Source organism: Felis catus, chromosome D1, assembly GCF_018350175.1.
Source record: "Felis catus isolate Fca126 chromosome D1, F.catus_Fca126_mat1.0, whole genome shotgun sequence".
Lineage (NCBI taxonomy): Eukaryota > Metazoa > Chordata > Mammalia > Carnivora > Felidae > Felis > Felis catus.
The window spans coordinates 39,332,503-39,343,958 of NC_058377.1; positions in this window are offsets into that span (position 1 = coordinate 39,332,503).

Genomic DNA, 11,456 nt, shown 5'->3' on the forward strand with positions numbered 1-11,456 from the left:
GCTTCTCAGAATTGGGAAATCGGGGGTCTAACTGCTTTATTTTTATTGTGGTGAAATACACATAAAATTTAACCAATTTTAAGCATATAATTCAATGGAATTAAGTATATTCACAATGTTGTACAGCCGATACCACTCTCAAACAGAAACTGTGTCCCAAACAGAAACTCTGTACCCATTAAATGATAATTCCCAATTTCCCCCTCTCCTAGCCCCTGGGAACCTCTATTCTAGTTTCTGTCTCTATGAATTTGTCTTTAGGTACCTCATATAAGTGGAATCATACAATATTTTTCCTTTTGTTTCTGGCTGATTTCACTTAGCATAATGTTTTCAAAGTTCATGTATGTCATAGCATGTATAAGAACTGCATTCTTTTTTAAAGTTGAATAGTATTCCAATGTATGGATATACTACATTTTCTTATTCATCTGTTGATGGACGTTTGGGTTGTTTCCACCTTTGCTGGTTTCCAATAATGTTGCAATGAACACTGATACACAAGTTAGCTATTTGAGTTCTTGCTTTCAATTCTTTTGAGTACATATCTAACAATGGAATTGCTGGATCATATGGTAATTCCAAGTTTAACTTTTTAAGGAACCATCAAACTTTTTCAAGTGGCTGTACTATTTTACATTCCCAACCGCAACGTATAAGGGTTCCAGTTTCTCTACATCCTGACCAACGCTTGTTACTTTCCTTTTTAAAAGAAATAATAATAGTCTGCTGTCCTAATGAGTGTGAAGTGGTTATCTCTTTGTGGTTTTGATTTGCATTTCTCCAATGATTAGTGATGTTGAGCATCTTTTCATGTGCTTATAGCCTATCTGTATATCTTCTTTCTATTTATTTATTTTTTTTGAAAGAGAGCGAACGTGCAAGGAGGGGAGAGGGGAGTGGGAGAGAGAAAGAGAGAGAATCTTAAGCAGGCTCCACACTCAGCCTGGAACCCGACGCAGGGCTCAAACCCACGAGCCTGAGATCATGACCTGAGCTGAAATGAAGGTTTGGACGCTCAACCGACTGAGCCACCCAGGCGCCCCTCTATATATCTTCCTTGAAGAGAGAGCTATTCAAGTATTTTGCTTGTGGGATTCTTTGTTGTTGTTGAGATGTAGGAGTTCTTTATGTATTTTGAATATTAATATCTTATAGGATATATGATTTGTAAATATTTCCTCCTATTCCATGGGCTGCCTTCTCATTCTGTTGATAGTGTCCTTTGATTTTAAAAAGTTTTAATTCGGGGGCACCTGGGTGGCTCAGTCAGCTAAGCGTTAGACTTCAGCTCAGGTCATGATCTCATGGTTCACGGGTTAGAGCCCCATGTTGGGCTCTGTGCTGATAGCTCAGAGCCTGGAGCCTGCTTCGGATTCTGGGTCTCCCTCTCTCTCTGCCCCTTCCTCCCTCCCTCTCTGCCCCTCCCCCGATCGCACTCTGTCTTTCTCTCTTTGTATCTTAAAAATAAATATTTTAAAAAGTTTTAGGGGCACCTGGGTGGCTCAGTCAGTTAGGCATCCGACTTCAGCTCAGGTCATGATCTCACAGTTTGTGGGTTCGAGGCCCGCATGGGCCTCTGTGCCGACAGCTCAGAGGCTGGAGCCCACTTCACATTCTGTGTCTCCCTCTCTCTCTGCCCCTCTCCTGCTTGTGCTATGCCTCTCTCTGTCTCTCAAAAATGAATAAGTATTTTTTTTAAGTTTTAATTTTGATGTAGTCACATTTATCTGTTTTTCCATTTGATGCCTTTGCTTTTGATGTCACATCCAAGAAACCACTGCCAAATTCAATATCGTGAAGACTTTTTCCCCTACATGCTTTCTCCTAAGAGTTTTGTAGTTTTAGGTCTTACATTTAAGTCTTTGACCATTTTGAGTTAATTTTTGTATTAACATTACAGTGTGATGTAGGAGTCTTTTTTTTTTTTTACATTTATTTATTTTTGAGAAACAGAGTGAGACAAAGCATGAGCGGGGGAGGGGCAGAGAGAGAAGGAGACACAGAATCCGAAGCAGGCTCCAGGCTCCGAGCTGTCAGCACAGAGCCTGATGTGGGGCTCGAACTCACAAACTGTGAGATCATGACCTGAGCCGAAGTTGGACGCTCAACAGACTGAGCCACCCAGGTGCCCCAACAGTCTAACTTTATTCTTTTGCATGTGGATATCCAGTTTTCCCAGCACCATCTGCTGAAAAGACTGCTTCTTCCACTACTGAATTGTCTTGACACCCTCTCAAAAGTCCATAAATGTGAGGGTTTATTTCTGGATTCTCAATTCTATTCCATTGATCTATATATCTATCCTTATGCCAGTACCACATGTGTTGATGAAGATAATTTTCTAGTAAGTTTTGAAATCGAAAGCGTGCGGCCTCCCACTTTGTTCTTTTTCAAGATTGCTTCAGCTCGTCTGGGTTCCTTGCCTTTCTATATGAATTTTAGGTTGAGCATGTCATTTTTTATAAAGGAGTTACCCAGAATTTTGAAAGAGATTGCACTGAATCCATAGATCAATGTGGAGAGTGTTGCCATCTCAACAGTAAGTGTTTTGATTCATGAACACACGATGTCTGTCCATTTATTTAGTGCTTCTTTAATTTCTTTCAATAATTTTTGTAGTCACAGAGCAAAAGTTTTGCATTTTTGTTTATTCCAAAGTATTTTATTGTTTTTGATGGTTTTGTACATAAAATTCAGTATTTTTTAAAATTTAAAAAAATTTTTAAATTTATTTTTGAGAGAGAGAGAGAGAGCATGAGTGGGGTAGGGGCAGAGAGAGAGAGGGAGACACAGAATCTGAAGCAGTCTCCAGGGTCTGAGCTGTCAGCACAGAGCCCGATGTGGGGCTTGAACTCGTGAACCGCGAGATCATGACCTGAGTTGAAGTCAGACGCTTAACCAACTGAGCCACCCAGGAGTCCCTAAAATTCAGTATTTTAACTGAATTTTCAGTTTGCTCACTGATACCTTTTAGAAATACAGTCGATTTTTGTATTTTGATCTTGTATCCTGGATTGTTGCTGAACTCAATGAGATATAATAGTTTTTTCAGTGGATTCCTTATGATTTTCTATATATAAGATCATATTGGAAAATATAGATAGATACTTTTACTTATTTTCCAATATGGATGCCCTTTATTTTATTTTCTTGCCTAACTACCCTGGCAAGAACCGCTGGTATAATGTTTAATAGAATTGGTGAGAGCAGACATCCTTGTCTTGTTGTTGATCTTACATGGAAAGTATTCAGTCTTTCACTACTATGTTAGTTTGGGGTTTTTATAGATGTCATTTTTATAGATGTCATTCAATCTTTATCCTGACTCCAATCTGACATCCCTAACTGCTCATTGAACATCACAATCATAAAACTTTGGAGCAGGGAGAAGCTTATCGATAATCTAGTTCAATAGACTACACACTGAAGGTGCCTGGGTGGCTCAGTCGGTTAAGCATCTGACTTCGGCTCAGGTCATGATCTCGGGGTCTGTGAGTTTGAGCCCCGCATTGGGCTCTGCGCTGACAGCTCAGAGCCTGGAGCCTGCTTCAGATTCTGTGTGTGTGTGTGTGTGTGTGTGTCTGCCCTTCCCTTGCTCACTCTCTGTCTCTCTCTCAAAAATAAATAAGCGTTAAAAGTTAAAAAAAAAAAAAAGGCTTCAGACTGTTCCACAGTACCCAAGGGGTTTCCTGGAGACAGAGGAGGCCCTCCTTCACCTCAGGCAACTCCACTTTCTGCACTGTTTGCTCATTTCATACATTTATTGAATGATTCCCTAATGTCTTCCCAAAAGATAATAAGATACTATGAATAATTTCACGCTAGTAAATTTGACAACTTAGATGAAGCAGGCAAGTTACTTAAAATACACAACTTTCCAAAATGGACACAAGAAGAAATATGGCAGTTATAGATGCAGAATTATCAAAGATATTGAGTTCCAATTAAAACCTGTCCCACAAAGACAACCTAAAGTCTCACTACTGAATTCTTCCAACCATTTAAGAATGATATAATGCCAATTCTATCCAACTCTTCCAGGAACTAGAAAAAAATCTTTGCCTTATCAACTCACCTTTATACCAAAATCTGAAAAAAAAAAACAAAGAAGTAAAAGTATAGGTCAATCTCCCTCATGAAGATTGATTAAAATATAAAAATATTAAATAAAGTAGTAGGGGGCATTTGGGTGGCTCAGTTGGGTAAGCAGCCGACTCTTGATTTTGGCTCAGGTCATGATCTCACAGTTGGTGAGTTCAAGCCCCATGTCAGACTCTGTGCTGACAGTGCAGAGCCTGCTTGGGATTCTCTCTTTCTCCCTCTCTCTCTGCCCTTCTCCCCATCTCAATATACATATATATATATATATATATATATGTGTGTGTGTGTGTGTGTGTGTGTATATGTGTGTGTGTGTGTATATATATATATACGTATATATACATATATATGTATATATACATATATATATATTAGCAAATAACACTCAGCATGTTAACAAAACAACAACAAAAAAGTTTAGCACATCATAATAAAGTTGTGATTGTTCCAGAAATGCAAGGTTGGGTTCACATTTGAAAATTAAGCAACATAATTTACTGCATTAAGAGAATAAAAGAAAAAGGAAGAAATTAAACTGCCATTATCTGTCAACATGGTTTACATACAGACAATTCAAATGAATGTACAGATAAACTGTTAGAATTAATAATTCTATTAAGGTCACTGGACACACAGTCAATAAAGAAAAATAAATTTACAAACAATATTTATATACAGCAACAAATAAATAAAAGGATGTAAAAAACAATGCCACTTACAAGACCATCAAAAGCTACCAAATACCTAAGAATAAATCTAAGACAAAAACAAAAGAACTCTACCAGAATACTCTAAAACGTTTTCGAGAAAATCTTATGAATGCCTACATAAACGAAGGAAAACATTACATCATTATATTCAAGAATCATATGGGGGGAATGGATGAAATAGGTGATGCGGATTAAAGAGTACATTTACTATGATAAGCACTGAGTAATATATAGAATTGTTGACTCACTATATTGTACACTTGAAACGAATAGAACACTACATGTTAACTATACCAGAATTAAAATAAAAAACTTGACAAAAAATAAATTTAAAAAAAAAGAATTGTAATACCACATTATAATCACATTAATTCTCCTCAAACTGATGTACAATGTAACTCCAATGGAAATCTCAATTGTTTTAAAGATAGAAATCCACAAAGAGATTCTAAAATTGAAAAGTAGGTGCAAAGGGCTGAGAATGGCAAAACAACCGTGAAGAATAAAAACAAAGCTGGAACATTTACACTATCAGACAGCAAGACTTACTATCAAAGTACTGTGGTGCTGAAGGAAAGCTAGATCAATAGAACAAAACAGAGTCTAGAAATGGACCCAGTCATATATGGTCATCAGATATATGACAGAAGTGTGTGTGTGTGTGTGTGTGTGTGTGTGTGTGTGTGTGTGTGTTTGGGTGTGTGCTGGGGGAGGTGGGATCTTAAGTGGTATTGGATAAATTGGATATTCCTATGGGAAAAAATGAACCTTGACTCATACCACACATCAAACACAAGTATCAACTCAAAATGGATTATAGCACTACAAGGAAAATATTAAATCATCTAGAGGATAACAAGGAAAAATAGGTTCATTATTTTAGGGTAGACACATATTTCTTAAACAGGAAACAAAACAGCAGTAACCTAAAGAAAAACAATTGACAAATTAGAAGTTGTTAAAACGAAATGATTCTCTTCACTTAAAATCACCATTAAGAGAGTGAAAAGTCAAGCCACAAACTGAGAGAACATTTTTGCAATCTATATATACAAAAAAATGACTAGTATCCAGCATATATAAAGAACTCCTACATATCAATAAGAAAAGGACACACAACCCAGTAAGAAAACGGAGAAATATAAACAAGCACTTCACAAAAGGAGATGCAAATGGCCAATCAGCATATAAAACATTGTCCGAAATCAATAGTCATCAGGGTAACACAAAGTAAAAGTACAATGAGGTAGTACATTGACTATAATGTCAATGTAATACACATTGACTAGAATGGCTATTTAAACAACAACAAGAAACAAGGTGACAATAACAAGGGTTGGGAGGATACAGAGCAACTGGGACTCTAATTCCTTGCTGCTAAGAGTGTAAATTGGTGCGACCACTTTGGAAAGCCATTTAGGCAATTTTTACGAAAGCTGAATATCAGTATACCCTAATGTCCAGCAGACCTAACACTAGTACACAAGTATACAAAAGCGTGTAATGTGTACACCCAAACCATGTACTAGAATGTTTATGCCAGCACCCTTCATAAAATCTCCAAACTGGAAACAATTCAAAGTCTCTTCAAAAGTCAACAATAAAATGTATATATACATTATTGTGTGTGCATATAAAGAACACTCTACGGCAGTGAAAAGAGACAAACCCCTGCTACATGCAAAAATATGAACGAATCTCACAGATGTTAAGGTTGGGTCCATGAAGCAAACACAAAGATATGCACAATAAATGATTCCATTTATGCAGGCAAAATGAAATGATGGTGATGGAGTGGCAGTTGCCTTTGAGGGAGCACTGACAGGGAGCACAAAGTAGGCTTTTGGGTGCTGGTTATGTTCCATATCTTGATATGGGTGGTGCTTACATGGGTATGTTCACTTCGTAGAATTCACCAAGATTTCTGGACCTTATTGTGTTTTCTACACCTCTACAAGATTGTACAAATATTAAGCTTATTTTAGTTAGAAAAAATCAGGCTGGAAATATTTTTACTCTAAAAAAGGCAATGTTGATCACTTTGATCAAATAATAAAGATATGTGCAATTATTGTTTTTTTTTCTTTTTTCTTTTCAATATCAAAAATCTTGGGGGATAATTGTCAATTGCAGTAGCCATATTAATTAGTTTATCTCCTTCCTTCAAAAAGGCTTTTGATTTTCTGATTATTATTTGTGTGTTTTCAATTACATACCACCTCAAATCTTCTTGGGAATAAATTATGGATGAAAATAAGTATAATTCATACCATTTTATCTGTGAATTGTGGTTACCATTTTTCTTTACTTTTTTTTTATTCCAAAAAACTAAAAATGAACAATACCAGGACGGCTTATGCTTAATGCAATTAAATGTAAAAGACAAGTATGTCCACTAGATGGAGGCAAAACCCAAGACTAAACTTTTCTTGTAAAAAATTTAGAAACTATATTTAATGTAAAAACATAAAATCTTCAGCAAGGAAATAAAAATATATTACCAGAGTTAATATATTGCTTTGATTACTTGACGGTATTTTAGTAAAAACTAGATGGATTAAGTTCCACATTCTGTGTTTCATTTTACAGATTAAACATGTCCAGAAGTCACCGCAGTCTTCTCCTTAGTAAACAGGGCAATTGAATAAAGCAATGGAGTTTAATACTATTGCTTTTTCTTTAGACAAGTAGATGCTAAAATCATTTTGGTTTCCTATTCTAGATTCTAACAGTCCTGATCTAAATTATTTAAAAAGCCAACAAAGTCCTTCTTTGGTACTAAGACATTTTTTTTTCAAATTTGTTGAATGCTATCAAATGGACTAATAATTTAAGGGAATTATTTTGTTTCCTACTCTAACATTTAATGGAGGAAACTTTCCTTCCTGTTATAAAGGGCTTTTTGCTCAGGATTTTAAAATTCCAGTGAATTGGTGAAATCTTTTTTTTTTTTTTTAATAACTCACAGGACTCTGCAGCCCCCAGAAAGATGTACCCCTAGAATTCAGTGAAGAGGTCCTAATAGGTCCCTGCTTGCTATGGAAAATAATGAAGGGATGAAACTAGTCATCTCCAGATACCTACTTTTAAAAATCAACATTATTGGGGGCGCCTGGGTGGCGCAGTCGGTTAAGCGTCCGACTTCAGCCAGGTCACCATCTCGCGGTCTGTGAGTTCGAGCCCCGCGTCAGGCTCTGGGCTGATGGCTCAGAGCCTGGAGCCTGTTTCCGATTCTGTGTCTCCCTCTCTCTCTGCCCCTCCCCCGTTCATGCTCTGTCTCTCTCTGTCCCAAAAATAAATAAACTTTGAAAAATAAATCAACATTATTGAAGTATAACTCCTACCTATGAAAACCTACACTCCATTTAAAGAATACGACTTAATACAACGTGGGCAGTTGTATACATCTGCAAGACTACCACACAACTAAGACATAGAATATTTCTATCTCCTGCAAAAGATCCTTCCTGCCCTTTTGCAGTCCAACTTCTGTCTCTGTTGCCAGGCAACCACTGTTCTGTCCCTAAATGTGTTAATTTTTTCCCCAAATGGATATTCAATTGGAACACAGCACTATTTCTTTTCTTTTCCTTTTTCTCTTTCTTCTTCTTCTTTTTTTTTTTTTTAAACTTTAATCTCTACACACAACATGGGGCTCGAACTCACAACCTGGAGATCAAGAGTCTCGTGCTTTTCCAACTGAGCTACCAGGTGCTCCACAAAGCACTTTCTTTCTTTTTCTTTTTCTTTCTTTCTTTCTTTCTTTCTTTCTTTCTTTCTTTCTTTCTTTCTTTCTTTCTTTCTTTCTTTCTTTCTGATTTTTTTCTAATGTTTATTTTTGAGAGAGAGAAACGGAGACAGAGACAGAGACAGAGCGTGAGCAGGGGAGGGGCAGAGAGAGAGAGGGAGACACAGAATTTGAAGCAGGCTCCAGGCTCTGAGCTGTCTGCACAGAGCCCAATGCAGGGCTCGAGCCCACGAACCGTGAGATCATGACCTGAACCTAAGTTGGATGCTTAACCAACTGAGCCACCTAGGCACTCCAGCACTATTTCTTTAAGAGAATTTTCCACTGGAATCCTTGACACCTTTGTAAAATATCAATTGACCATTTATATCTGGATCTGTTTCTAGATTCTCTTTTGTTCTATTGATTTACATGTCTATTCAATATCACAGTCTTGATGTTGCCATTTCATAGATTGTATTAATCTGTTGTTCTTTTAAAAAATTGCTTTGGGGGCGCCTGGGTGGCTTGGTCGGTTAAGCGTCCGACTTTGGCTCAGGTCATGATCTCACGGTCCGTGAGTTTGAGCCCCGCGTCGGGCTCTGTGCTGACAGCTCGGAGCCTGGAGCCTGTTAAAAAGCCAACAAAAGAGACAGATTCTGTGTCTCCCTCTCTCTCTGCCCCTCCCCTGTTCATGCTCTGTCTCTCTCTGTCTCAAAAATAAATAAACGTTAAAAAAATAAAATAAATTTGCTTTGGCTCTTATGATTTAGGAACTTTTGTTTATTTATGTTCTATGACATAAAATGCCATTTGCTCCTAATAAGGGTAATTTTTGTGTCCCCAAACGCTACCATAAATAAGCTCGTAAAATAATTTTAAATAAAATGGAATTTTTGTTATGATTATTTGATAGACAAATGGTGGTACATGGATATTAACATTCAAGGACCACATTAAAACTGTATTTGAATGTGAGCTTTGTGAAAATGTAGTTCATGACAATGGATGATTTACTTAACCTCCATAAGCCCAATTTCTTCTCTTGTACAATGGCATCTATCTCAAAAGGTTATCATGGAACTTGTGACATAAAGTTAATGAGCATCTACATACAGCATATTAGCTATTAATATTATCACAATGGTCTAGTGTATCACATCTTGGACATGTTAAGAACTTTTATAAATAAGACCAGATGAGACCATTTCACTTGTGCATTACATAAAAGATGATTGGGGAAGGATGATGATCAGATGTGGGGTTTCTTTTACATTGATTTTGATATATTTCATCTTGGAATTAATTTTTAAGATGACAGGAATTGCCAAAAACTATACCATACTATTTTTAAATTTAAGTAACAAACACAATTTTTATTTTATTTAAAAAAATTTTTTTCAATGTTTATTTTTGAGAGAGAGAGAGAGACAGAGCATGAGCAGATGAGGGGCAGAGAGAGAGGGAGACACAGAATCCAAAACAGGCTGTAGGCTATGAGCTGTCAGCCCAGAGTCTGATGCGAGACTCAAACCCATGAACACTGAGATCATGACCTGATCTGAAGTCGGACGTTGAACTGACTGAGCCACGCAGGTGCCCTAAACAAAAATTTTAGATCTGTAATGACATTAAGAGATTATCTGCTATTTCTCCAGTTGTTTACACTTGGAAGCTGGTAGCTCCCTCCTCATATTCTGACAGAGAGTGTCGACTTCTCTCATCCCTTCTAGAAGTGAAAAGCCTGTGTATCAACCAATAGCATTTTGTTCGGCAATGCAATAAAAAATTTACAGTTGTAATGGTGCAACCTATCAAAAATCAGGATTTGATTATTATATTCATTAATACCCAGAAGTTAGAATTTCCTTAAAATAGACTCATCTGAACTATGGAGTGTTTCTTAGAAGCCAAAGCTGGGAGTTGGATGTGGGCCGTTCTTACAAATGATACTCAGTATCGAAGAGTGTGTTCTGTATCTTACTGTACGTTTTATCCCAATATTTGAATGTGTTCAAATAATCTCATTGATAAAATACTAAAAATTTAAAATAGAATCAATGAGTATCTAATTTCTGAATGTATACTGATGAATGTTTACAGTATAAAGAAAACATGTAGACCAAAGTAAAATTCAGTTGTGTGCTAATAAAACAATTTTGAGGTGAGCCAAATTATGAAATCTTCTGCCTTAGAGATTTTTGATGACATACAGCAAGGAACATTTGGCAATGTCTGGACACGTTTCCAGTGGTCACAACTGGGAGGAGGGAGAGGGAGGTACCATTGAAATCTACTAAGTCAAGGCCAAGAATACTGCCTAACATCCTACAATTCACAGGATGCCCCCCCCCCAAACAAAGAATTATTTGGGCCCAATGTCAATAGTGTGAGGAACACTGACATATAGTTACCTTTCTAGATGGACCCCCAAGCCCCCTCATTGTCCAAGGGTGCAGAATAAAATCCAAAGAATGAAGACCCTAATACCTTTTCTCCCTTTTGATTTGTTTTATAAGCGTTGCCTATTTTCAAATTAAAAATATGCCAAAGCACATGAAAGCAAATCTGAACCCTAGTGCTTTTATTTGTGTATGTGCTCTGAAGGATCTGATTTTTGTATCGGGTCTCAATACAATATCTTGGTCTTAGAGTTGGTCCCTTCAATCAGGATACGTTTATTTTCATGAGTTACTAAATTGAGATTTGAGAAAACCTTATAGGCACCTGCCTTTTTAAAGGACAGGTTCATTTTCTTGGTTTCTTTATGTTTTGTTGATTCCTAAGAACTGCCTCCGTTTAAGGTAGCTGTGTCTAAAAACAGAACTCCAGTGACTGCTCAGGAGACAGTGCTCCTTATCAACTCACATTAACTCTCCAATGATGTCTTCCTCATTTTTAAACACTGTACATCT